This window comes from Pinus tabuliformis, chromosome 9 (genome assembly GCF_031772625.1).
Source record: "Pinus tabuliformis cultivar Carrire ecotype Pingquan chromosome 9, CPIR1, whole genome shotgun sequence".
Classification (NCBI taxonomy): Eukaryota; Viridiplantae; Streptophyta; class Pinopsida; order Pinales; family Pinaceae; genus Pinus; species Pinus tabuliformis.
In genome coordinates, this window is record NC_142307.1 from 1,808,749,295 (window position 1) to 1,808,762,904 (window position 13,610).

The window sequence follows — 13,610 nt, forward strand, 5'->3', positions numbered from 1 at the left end:
GGCATTGATTATATGTACGTCGATGTCTTTCTTGAAACCAAGGAACAATTATTTTTTAATGTCCTTGTGTTGAACTTTTGAAACATTGAATTAGCGAATCTTTATTGTTAGAATGATGAAAAAGGAGAATTGATTCTCCCACTCAGACAATAATAATGTTGAGAATTATTTAAAGCCTTCGTAAACTTGTGTTTAATCATGAAAAACATTGTTTTCACAAACTTGTGTTTAATGAAAAACATTGTTTTTCAAGAATTTCATGTAGATATCATAATAATGCAAATGTTAGAAACAATGGTATAATAAACAAATAAAATTTCTCAACATATTTAAGATAGTTAGGATACCATGATATGTATGAAAAGTCAAACCAGAGCTAATGCAAGGTCAATAATGAGCTCGTTTGAAATAGTTTATAGCCTTTGGCAGAGGTTAATAAAAGGAGTTGAGTTGAAGTAACATGAAATCATGAAATTAACAAAACTTGATATATGAAGGTTATTGCCAAGTAAATTTTATGAAGGTTATTTATGTATTGGTATAGATTACTTGATTAGTTATTGACATGATATAAATAATTATTTAAGCATAAAAATATTGTATTAATTATCATATATTAATTTGATTTGTTGAATATGTGTTTAAAAAAAATTACGATAAAGGGGAACTTAAAGTTTTCAAATATCATTTTCTTTATACATAGGGATTTTACACTTCTTGAAATTTAAAACTAAGTTGTTTACATAATAATACATGATTTTAAAAACTACATTATAATGTGATAATCAAATATATATTACTTAATTAGTCTATAGGGTCTTCGATGGATGGTGATCGAGTGCTCTCTTAAGGCACTCCTTGATGTGAAGTCACCGGTTCAATTCCGTGCCCCAATTGGGGTGATATATTGGACATAATGAGATGTAGTCCTACCAAGCTTTTTGTATATATATATATACATATATATATATATATATACATATATATATATATATACATATATATATATATACATATATATATATATATACATATATATATATATACATATATATATATATATATACATATACATATATATACATATATACATATATACATATATACATATATACATATATATATATATATATATATATATATATATATATATATATATATATATATATATCGAGAGAGAGAGAGATTACTTCATTAAAGATCTTTTAAAATTGTCCTGATGGGCAGCTCAATTGGTTAATCTGAGAAATGTGAAATCATTAAAACTCAAAAGACCCAAGTTCAAATCCCCCATGTTGTGACCCAGGCTACAGGGAGGAGGACATATTGCAACCCCCTAGAGGTTTACTGGTAGTTACGTGTCAGGTCGGTTGATGTGTTCCTCTGGGATACAAAAAAAAAATATCTTTTAAAAAAAATTTCATTTCTTTATGCTATATTTGTTTGATTAAAAAATGTATTTCTATAACACCCATTTTCCCCCCAGTATGTAAGTAAAATTATGTCTTAGCATCGCCATGAGTCACAACATAAGAGTGTCATCCCTCTTTGAACTATGATGGACAAAGTATCAATGATTAAATGTATTAATAAAAAACCATTAAACAAATGACTAGAGGATGGAGCACTTGCAACGACCATGATACCATGAGTGGGAATTGGTTGAGGGGCTAAGGAATTACTTTACCTAATAAGTAAATAGCTTTGTAAAAAAAAAATCCATATTGCAAAATTGACAAATTTAAATTCAAAATTATTTCCCCCTCTTTCCATTTCCCCAAAAATTATTTATTGAGGGAGTTGGGTAATTAGCCTCCCAACCTTAGACAATTATGGAGGTATGTAGAGATGGCTAAGATATCTAGGATTGTTAGCCAAAGATACTAGCAAGTACCCATCTCAATTTTCCAAGAGTGACCATGAGTTCCTTTATTAGAAAAGGAAAATATCATAAGTTTTCTCAAGTAAAGAGGAGCGATGCACATGGGGGTCAAAAGGGGCGGCCAATAATGAGTGGGAAGAGTATAAGATGCAAATTATGTGCAAAGATAGATTTTATCAAAGAGTTAGAGTGCTCATGAGCTTAAAGAGGGAAAATTCCTCAATGGGTTTGCTACTAAAATTTTATCAAAAAATATAACTTATGTGAGCTACCAAAAATAATGTCTGAAGATACCAAATATGGGCTAGGTCAATTACCAAGTACTTATGCCTACTAAAGCTCAATTTTGGCTACTATTTTTGGGAATATATGCCCCAAGTTGACCTGGGAATAGAGGGTTGAAAATTTGATGCTAGTTAAGTGAGTAAGTAAGAATTAAGAGGGGAGGGTGCTAAGGGATTGCCTTGTAGTGAAGGGACTCTCTTATGTTGATTTCGAACTGATTAGGAAGGCATCTATAAAATTCATGAAAGTCTTGGGTTGTAATGTAGCTAGGGGGAATAATATGAGGAGCCTAGGGAGGTGCCCAACAGGATAATGAATGTAATGTGGCCATAATAATGGAATAGGTTCACTTTGTAATTAAAAGGAAATGATATAATAAGAAGGGGTATCTGGTATAAGGCACCTAGGAGTACTCGTGATAATAATTTACCCAATATTACCCCCCACCCCCACCTTCACATGAGGGTGGGGGGGAATTACCGAGGGGGGAATATTGGCCAAAACATATATGATATTCTATATGTTTGCACAATATTTCCCCCCACCACTACCCTCATGTGAATATGAGGGTCAAAGGAAATTATGGGGGGGGGGGGGGAGGGGTGTGTGTGTTGGGGGGGGATTTTGGGAAAAACATATATAATATTATATATTATTGCACAATATTTCTCCCTAGCCCCCCACTCATGTATATTCACTTGGGTAGGTGTGGTGGGGTTATTGAGCAAAACATATATAACATGCGTTTTACGATGGGTCTTATGCCAAATATTCTCACTTATTATATGATATCCTTTTAATTACAAAGTGGTCTCATTTCCTTATTATTACTACATTACATTCCTTATCCCTTTAGGTACCTCCCTATGCACCCTATATAATCCTACCTATGTACATTATATGGCCCAGTGGGTAGAGGAATTTCTTCAAATTAGCTATCTATGAAGGAAAGTAGTCTTCTTATCCATTACTTTCATTTAGAAAACTAAGTTGCCCTAGCCATATCATAGTTTCTATAGGTGGTGACTAATAGTAGCAAGAGATAGACACAGTTGAGTCTATGATTAGGTGGAAAATAGCTCATCTTTCATAAATTGTAGTTTGTTAATTTTAGATAAGTATCTATACTTTTTTTTAATGATGTTCATTAGTTGTAATTTATTTGATAAGAATTTTATGAATGGATGTTATCCACTGGGTATGTTTATGTAATAATTATTTTAGTAACATGACTAAGTGAGTTGGTATTATGAAAATATTGTTATTAATGATGTCAATAAGAACTTAGACATCTTCCCTCATTGGTAGGCTCCATAAGGCTTATGAAAATCGTAGTTGTCATGAGCTTGTTGGTGCACCAATATCATGGAATCCAAATCTTGTAAAACCAATTACAAAACCTCAAGAATCAATTAGTGCATCAATCGACTTAAAAACATGCTCTCTCAACTAATGGGCTTCAAGCCCATAGCTCCAACAACACTCTTTTGGCAAACTACATAGCAATCATAAACACCTAGCACCATTCAACTCCAACTCTACCACCTTAGGAAAATGTGAACAAACATGATTCATTATTATCAAGGAGAATATGAAACATTAGATCAATTTGTCTAGAACATACAATGATCATCGGATTACATAACTATGAATGTGTACTAATGCATATTGAAGAAACACATTTTTACCTAAATACACATTAGACCAACACAATCTTAACTAACTCTAAGTGTCTATATATCCTAGTAGACCCCCTTAAGAATTTTGTAGGATAGGATTAAAGGATTTACAAAGATAACACAATAGGACAAGGAAGGAGGCATTAGAGCCTATCCGCACTTAATGACAAATTCCTAAACTCCTAACATGGATCGAAGTTTGGGAAACTTCACTTTTGTAAGAGACTATCAAAAGCCTTGCAGCTTATTAAATCATCTGTAAAGCAAAAGAGCACTTTGAGAACACAATTTTATATAAGCTTTCTAATGAAGTGCATGTGTATTTCATTATATTTAATGTGCTAATTGTGAAGTATATCTTTAGTGAGCTCAATGACACTCTAATTATCACACCAAAGTGTGATTGGATATTGCTTTTGGAATCCAAACTCTAAAAGGATCTATCAAAGCCACAAAACCTCTTAACTTGCATTAACCATTTCTTAGCACTCTACTTCTACTAAATAAATAGCAAGAGCTTGTTTTTTCTTACAAGCCCAAGTGACAAGTCCAAAATCATGACTAAAATATAACTTATAAAATACTTTTGATCAACAATATTGTTGACCTAATTGAAATTAGTGAGATGAACCAACAAATGAACCCCCTTTGAACCATAATATATCCCAAATTGAACTTACCCAAAATATACCTAAATATCCTTTTTTTTCTTTGAAATGGCTCTCATGAGGTCTTTGCATATACCAAGTAACAAGAATAACAACAAAGGAAATATTAATATGGATACGATTCAATTACCAAAGGTTGCCAACTAATTGGTAATATAAAGTGGCTTTCACTTTGAGTGTAGTATAAATGTCAAGAAGTTTGACCCCATATTGGAAAGGAGAATGGGTTGGTTTAAAATCTTCCATGTGAAATAGGTGAATAAGGTCACATGCATACTTAAACTAGGAAACATAAATTACTTACTTGGCTTGTAAGACTTTGGGACTAATGAAATGATGCAAATAACATAAGTGTATCATTTAAAATTCCTTCTTATGTTTGGATTTCACACAGTGGAAAAGTTCGAGGTCACAATTAGTGACAATAAGCTCATCGACATGGAGAACAAGCATTATGAGATGGTTTTATACTTTCTTGGTATAGACATTAGGGTCAAAATGACATTCAAGAAAGTTATTATCAAGAAGAAAGCTACCCACTTTAGCATAACAAGCCTGATGAGTTTTCTTAAGACCATAATGGGATTTTTTAAGGTGATAAACAAGCTAGAGTCATTCTAAACATAGCTATAAGGTTGTTCCATGTAAATCCACACTTATAGATCCCCATGTAATAAGGCACATTTAACCTTGATTTGATGGACCTCCCATTTATGTGAAGTAGCAAGGGCTAGAATAAGGTGAATGGAATTATTTTTGCCCATGGTGGAAAAGATATATTTATAGTCAATTCCTTCAACTTGGGAAAATCCTTTGGAAATCAACCAACATGTATGTCTTTCAACACTTCCATCTAATGCATACTTAGTTTTATAAGTCCATTTACATTTAAAAAGTTTTTTTCCTTTCAGAAGAGGTATAATATCCCAAGTATTGTTCTCCATTAAACAACAATATTCTTCATTCTTTGTTGTGTCATAGCCTAAATATCCAAACCTTCTGCAAATGTTTTTGGATCAAGAGTCTTTTAAATTTGAACCAAAAGAGAGGAGGTTCACTGGAACTATGAATTTGTAGGATCACCAACTAATTATTGTGCTGTACATGCCATCTAAGAAGTGGTGGTGTTGTGCATGTTCATGATAAATGGACCCAATGAGATGAAGGTCAGAAGGTGGAGGTGTCACTTTTCATCCTCACTACCATCATCTAGAGAAGAAGCCAATATAGGACCACTAACATACAAGGTTGGAAGAGAATATAACATAGATGTTGAATATGGCTTGTAGGTCGAAGATGGCACAAATGTCAAATTAGGCTCATAGTTGAGACATTTTAGTCAAACTTAACATGTCTCCTAATAATACTTTCATTAGAATGATGAAAAATAAGTATACAACCTTTTACATCTTCAGAATATCCAATGCAAAGGAATTTCTCATTTATAGGTTGTAATGCTTTCCTTTTCTCATTAGGAATGTCAGCCCATCCTTGACTACCAAACACATGAAAGTAGCTACCATCTAGTTTATTTTTTCTCCATGATTATTCCTATGTTACATTCTTTAAATCTTTTGTAAAGTGTGATTTAGTATGTAATTGGCATGATTAATGGCTTCCACCCAAAATTGAAGACTTAATCCCTAAGATTGAATCATACAATTTGTCATTTCCTTTAAGGTTCAATTATTTCTCTTACCAACACCATTTTTTTGTGGTGTACTGATTTGATTAAGAATATTATATTGTTGTGCTAAGATCCTCCTCATATTATAAACAAAATGCTTTTCTTATCCTTAAGGATTCATAAGTTTTGCAAGTGTAAAATGTGTTTTTATGTTAATTTTATGAGAAATTTTAACATAAATAAGAGAATAAGAAACAACATAAAAATGTACAGAACAACACCAAAAACAAAGCACAACATGAACATGATGAAGGAGTTCACCCATCTCGGGCTACGTCTCCTTGGTCCAACTTCCAATGGCTTGGGCCTCTCTATTATGCTCAAATGTGTAAAAAGATGTGTTTACAATGCCCAAATTCTTCTGAAACCTACTCCAATGAGTCTAGAATGTCCAAAAATGGCTACCTAGCCTCTTTCTGCATCTAATTTGGTTGAAAACTGGAGAAGTTATGACCTCTCCTATTTTTCCCACTATTCGCTCCACAAATTGCCCAAAATCCGGCATCATCCTACAATTTTGCCCCATTTTCAGCTAACGGACCACCAAATCTGCGAAATCTGAGTAGATTTATCGGATGGTTAACTTTGTCATTGATGCCTAAAAATAAGAAATTAGGGACCTATGGGGGCCATGCACCCAAGGGCTAGCCCCCTGCACTAGCCCCCTCCCTCCAGTGGTTACATAACAAAGTGTTGGAGTGTTCACATGCCAAGACTATTGGCAATCAGGAATTTAATGTTTGGCGGAAAATTTAACGGTCACAGTTACATATGCGGTTGGCTGACGTGTTCACATGGGGGGCAGTTAAGTCCGCCCGTCCCCCCATACCTTGTGGCATTAAAGTTTAACATTAACTTGCCACCATATATTGTTAAGTGACAAAGCGTTGGCGCAATGGTTAAGTTTTTGGTTTGTGTGATGGGAGGTCGGGGATTCGCCTCCCGCCACCTCTGCCTAGTTTATAGCCAATTTTTGGTGGCCTTCTGGGCTGCCACATGTCAGCCCATGGTTGGCCACCTCACCATCCAATAAAAAACCAACAATTTCAACCAATCAGAGGGTGCCACTTGGCACGATATAACTCACTAAGAATATTTGACCTAATCAACTGCCTCATACCCTGCCCAGTCAATGCCACATCTGCAGTACGGATTTTTGACAGGGATGTCCATTTTTTTGAAAATTCTCCTGTTTGACAAAGTTAACAGTACACGTTTCTGAGAGCATACGATGTTTGTTTCGCACAAAACGAGTTGTGCCAAATTCAAGATGACAAGAACTACACGGTCGTTTAGGTTCCACACAATTTTGACAATTTTGATTTTTTAGCACCTAATCATTCCTCCCCACTGGAAGCCTTTTGGACCCCAAAAGTTCACTTTCAGTTGTCCAACAGATGAGGGTATAGTTCCCTCACCTTTCCAATCTCTATCCATTTGGATTTTGAAGGAGATGTTCCCTTGAGCCCCACTCGAAGATAATCAACACTTCCCCTTTTAAAGGTCCTTGTTCTTCTATCAAGTATAGTGTCTTTCTAAATCTCATTAAGAAATTCTGGAGAAATGTCTTCAATAGATGGAATTTGAACATTCTCTCTTTTATCTTCAATCAAAGGAGGCTCATACAACCTTAAATTCTCAACATTAACAACAACATAAATTTTCATATATGAAGGCAAATCCAACCTGAAGGCATTGTTACCAATCTTTTCCAAAATTATGAATGGACCATATCTAATTGGTTTTATCTTTTTACCTTCTCCTTGGAGCCTCTCTTTGCTAATGTGAAGCCAAACTTCATCACCAACTTGGAACTTGTGATCTACACGATTCTTGTCGTGCCTTTCTTTGTACTTGCCTTGGCTCTTTTCAAGTTGTTCTTGAACTTTTTGGTGTACCAATTGGATTTGTTCAATGAACTTTCTTGCTTTGTCTATGTCACTATGACCATCAATAGAAACATCTTTTCAAAAAATGAAATCCAAAGGAGATTTGGGCAAGTATCCCAAACATGCCTCAAATGGTGATGTGTGAGTTGAAGAATGCTTGGCCCAGTTGTAAGCATACTAAATATAGTGCAAATGTTCATCCCACAACTTAGGATGCTTGTTGCAATACCCACAAAGAAGATGTATCATTGTTATGTTCACCACCTCTGTTTGACCATCTGTTTTTGGATGAAAAGGTGTACTCTTTTTCAATTTGGTTTCCATGAATGCCCACAAGCTTGACAAAAAGTTCCCAACAAAGTGAGAATTTCGATCACTAACAATGGATGTGGGCAATCCAAAATGCACCCATACATTCTGAAAGAATAACTGAGCAGTCTATTCAGCTCTAATTTTCTTTTTATATGGCATCAAAATACACATTTTGCTGAACCTATCCACAACTACATAAAAATAATCATGACCTCTTTTTGACAATGGAAGACCTCCTACAAAATCCATAGAAACACTCTCCCATCATCATGAAAGAACCAGAAGTGGTGTGTACAATCCTAACTTCCTATTGCTAGGCTACTAATTGCACATAATGAACATCCTTTAATAAAACGTGACACACTTTCAAACATACGAGGCCAATAACAATACCTCTGTAGATGTGCCACTATCTTACTTATACCGAAATGACCAGCAATAAGCGAAGTATGTGCCTCTCTTATGATGTTAACTCTTTCTACCTATGGAATACAAAGCTTGCCAAGATGGTACAAAAATTTATCATGTAAATGATAATCCAATTCCTCTACTTGGTTACCTTGACTCAAGCTTGCATAAACATCTTGAAAGTCATTGTCTAATGCATATTGCTCAATATAACTTTCATGCAAAACATAATTATTCTTGAGTAAAGTAGTTGCATTAACAATAGGCCTAGAAAGCATATCAACAACTTTATTGTAGATACCTTTCTCATACTTGATTACAAAGTGGAATTGTTGAAGAAAACCCATCCATCAGAAGTGCCTTGATTGCTGCAAATTTGATTGAGATTGAAAATATTGCAATGGTTAATGATCAGTGTGAATGATTTTTTCCTTACCCATCAAAAAGTGTTTCCACTTTTTCACACTTTGCACTAATGCATACAATTCATTGTCATATGTAGGATAGTTAATCACTGCACCATTAAAAGTTTCCGAATGAAAATAGATAGGCTTACCATGTTGCATGACGACTACACCCATGGCATAGTCACTAGAATCGGTTTGAATATCAAGTGATTGTCTCAATTCTGGAAGTTCAAGTACTGGATCTGAACTGATATTTTCCTTCAATGCATCAAAGGCATTTTGATGTTTTCCTCCCCACTGAAAAACCTTTTTCACACTTGTCAATGTATGTAAAGGAGTTGATATAGAAGAAAAGTTAGCAATGAATTTCCTCTAATATTGGTTTTCTCCCAAAAAACTTCTTTCCTCAGTAATTGTCTTGGGCCTTGGCCAATTCAAAATGACATCAACCTCGGAGGGATCTATTTTCAACTTACCTCTTCCAACAATATGACCCAAGTAAACTAAAGAAGTTTTTCCAAAATCACACTTTGACATCTTAGGATACAATTGTTCTTTCTTCAAGGCATCAAGTACTTTTCTTACATGCATGACATGTTCATCACGAGATTTACTGAAAATTAATATGTCATCTAAGTAGACTATAGCAAACTCATCAAGAAATTGCCTCAATGCATCATTCATCACACGCATGAATGTAGCAGGAGAATTACATAAACCAAAAGGCATAACTAGCCATTCAAACAAACCTTGTTTTGTTTTGAATGTTGTCTTCCAAATACCTCCTCCAGATATTCTAATTTGACGGTAGCCACTCCTTAATTCCAACTTAGTAAAATAATTTTCATCTTTCAATTGATCAAGTAAATCATATATTCTAGGCAGTGGGTAATGGTTCTTTACCGTAATTTTGTTCAATGCACGGAAGTCCACACACATGTGCCATGTTCCATCCTTCTTTGGCACCAAGACAATAGGTGAACCACATGGTGAGGAAGATGGCCTGATGATCCCTTTATCCAACAACTCTTGAATTTTCTTCTTAATTTTTGCACTTTCCATCACTGACATCTTGTACATGCCAATGTTAGGAAGAGGAAAATCTTGTTGCAACTATATCTCATTTTGGATTCCTCTGTTTGGAGGTAACCCCTTTGGTTCCTGAAACATCTCATCATATTGGTTAACTACATCAACCAATTCAGATTTCAATTTTGAATCACAACCTTTAAAAGCTTCATTATCAACATCATTCTTGGGTTTGATCATTAGAAGCACAAAATTCTTGCTTGAATTCACTAGTCTTTTCATCTACCCCGCATTAACAAGTGAAAGATTTAGTTTCTTTCTATGAGCTCTCACAGTATATTCTACTCCATCTTTGAACAAATGGTATTTGTTTTCATGTCTATGGAAGATATATTTTTTGTCATAGAGGTACGGACTGCCCAAAACTATGCCACATATGTCTAATGGCACAACATCAAGCTCCACTTCATCTATGAAATTTGCAGTAATGGCGAATTTCAGTTTACACTTTCTAGTGACATGCAATTGTGCATTGTTACACACCCATCCAAGTGGATATGGTTTATGATTCTGAATGGTTTCCAAGTTTAAACTTTTGACAATGTTTTCAGAGATAAGATTGGCTTGAGAGCCACTATTGAAAAGTGTATCAATCTTGCTATGTTTTGAGATCACCCTTATGTGAAAAAGTTCTATCCTCCTCTTTTCATTTGGAGTTTCATTTTGTGAATTTGAGGAACTAGTGCTAGAATTGATTCTTTTCCTTTTATACCCATGGATGTAATTTTATTTTCATCACCCAAATCGGATCCCAAATCATATTGAGTGGTTGTAGTTGTCTTTTGTTTTCCCTTGTTGTTGAATTTTTTTGGTTTCATTTCGGGATGAAGCTTCCAACAATGAGCTTCATCATGACCCTCTTTGGAACAATGTTTGCATGTTAATTTCTCTCCTTCTTTTTTGATAGATGCATTTTTCTTTCCCTTCCCTTTGAAACCCTTTTCTTTTCCTTTACTCTTAAATGGCTTTTTACTACCTTCTTCTGGAATGTTTTTCCCTCTTGCCTCAAGATGAGTGGCTTGCACACACACATCATCTAGATTATTGGGATTAAACATTAAGATAGTATTCCTAAGGTAACTATGTAAACCCCCTATGTACTTTAGCAACATTTCTTGTGATTGCAAATCTACACCTAACATTAAAGACCTTTCTCTGAATTCTTGGGTGTAATATTGCACATTTTGACCTTTAAGCTATCTTAAATTCTGCCAATTCATGATGTCTTTCTGCACATAAGCTAGAGGATAGAATTTTCTTTTAATTGCAGCAATGAAATCAGACCAAGAAATTTAGATCTTACCATGTGTCTTTATCTCCTCTTGTGTCTTTAATTCCCACTATACTAGTGTTGAACCCTCCATTCTCAAGGAAGCTAACTAAATAGTTATGTCATCCTCTTGAAGGTTTTGAATTCTGGAATAGACCTCCAACTGACGAATCCAATTATCAAGCTTCTCTGCATTCACTTCACCATTATACATGGGTAGCTCAAATTTAACATCAAGTTTTAAGAAGGATGATTTACCAGTTCCCTTTGAGGTAAGTTGATCAGTATGAGTAAGGGTTGTGTTAGTGGAAGAGGGTGAAGATGTTTGTGAAGAAGAAGATGAAGAAGATGGCAGAGAGGGCGGAGGTTTGTCTCCTCTTAGAGGACCTTCACCATCTCTGTCATATCAAAGAAAGCCTTCACGAAGTCCTTCTCATCTTCTGTCATGTTTGTAGGTTCTCCTTCATGAGACATGCTCTCTGGAGTCTCAACTGCAACTTGAGGATGAACTGGTGTTAGAGATTGTGGAAACCTTTCCCTCCCTCCCCTTGACCCAACTTCAGGGCTTCCAACCAACTTGCAAACATTTAAATTCTTCTTACATAAAGAAAACCTAGTGCTTTGATACCAAAATGATCTGATTAAGAATATTAGATTTTTTTTGCTAAGATCCTCCTCAGATTAGAAACAAAATGCTTTTCTTCTGCTTAAGGATTCATAAGTTTTGCAAGTGTAAAATGCATTTTTATGTTAATTTTATGAGAAATTTTTAACATAAATAAGAGACTGAATAGTAGCATAAAAATGTATATAACATCACCAAAAACACATCACAACAGGGACATGATGAAGGATTTCACCCCTCCTGGGCTACATCTCCTTGGTCCAGCTTCCAATGGCTTAGGCCTCTCTATTCTGCTTAAATGTATAAAAATATGTGTTTACAATGTTGAAATACTTCTGAAACCTGCTCGAATGAGTCCATAATGTCCAAAAATGGCTACCTAGACTCTTTCGGCATCCAATTTGGTCGAAAACTAGAGAAGTTATGACCTCTCCTAGTTTTCCCACTATTCACTCCACAAATTGCCCAAAATATGGCATCATCCTACAATTTCGTCCCATTTTCCACTAATTGAACACCAAATCCGCCGAAATATATGCAGATTTTTCAGATGGTTAACTTTGCTGTCGAGGCCTAAAAGTTAGAAATTAGGGGCATACGGGGGGCCATGTGCCTAGAGGCTAGCCCTTGACGCTGGCCCCCTCCCTCTGGCGGTTACATAAAAAAGTGTTGGAGTGTTCACATGCCAAGACAATTAGAGGTCAAGCATTTAATGTTTGTCAGAATGATTAATGGTCGTGGTTACATACGCGGTTGGCCGAAGTGTTCACATGGGGGCAGTTAAGTCTGCCTACCCTCCCATACCTTGAGACATTAAAGTTTAACGTTAACTCACCACCATATATTGTTAAGTGACAAAGCGTTGGCACAATAGTTAAGTTGTTGGTTTGTGTGAGGGGAGGTTGGCGGTTCAACTCCCGCTACCTCCGCCTAGTCTATAGCCAATTTTGGTGGCCTCCCAGGCTACCATGTGGCAGCCTCTGGTTGGGTCACGTGTGAGCCTGTGGATGGCCACCTCACCATCCAATAAAAAACCAACAATTTCAACCAATCGGAGGGTGCCACTTGGCACGATCTAACTCGCTAAGAATCTTTAACCTAGTCAACTTCCTCATACCCTGCCCAGTCAGTGCCACATTAGTAGTACAGATTGCTAACTAAGCTGTCCATTTTTTTGAAAATTTTCCTGTTTGACAAAGTGAACAGAAAGCGTTTCTAAGAGCATACAATGTGTGTTTCGCGCGAAACGAGTTGTGCCAAATTCAAGATGACGAGAACTACACAGTCATTCAAGTTCCACACCATTCTGACGACTTTGATTTTTGAGCACCTGATCATGTACATGTAACAATATGTTGCATATTACTATCTTATGCAATGAAAGAGATTGTAAATTGATTATTAACGTT

At 35.4% G+C, this 13,610-nt stretch overlaps 1 pseudogene; it reads right to left on the bottom strand.

Annotated features, from left to right (window-relative positions):
- LOC149156009 (putative chloride channel-like protein CLC-g pseudogene) overlaps positions 1 to 13,610 on the bottom strand; it is a 136,797-nt pseudogene that overhangs the window by 14,046 nt on the left and 109,141 nt on the right.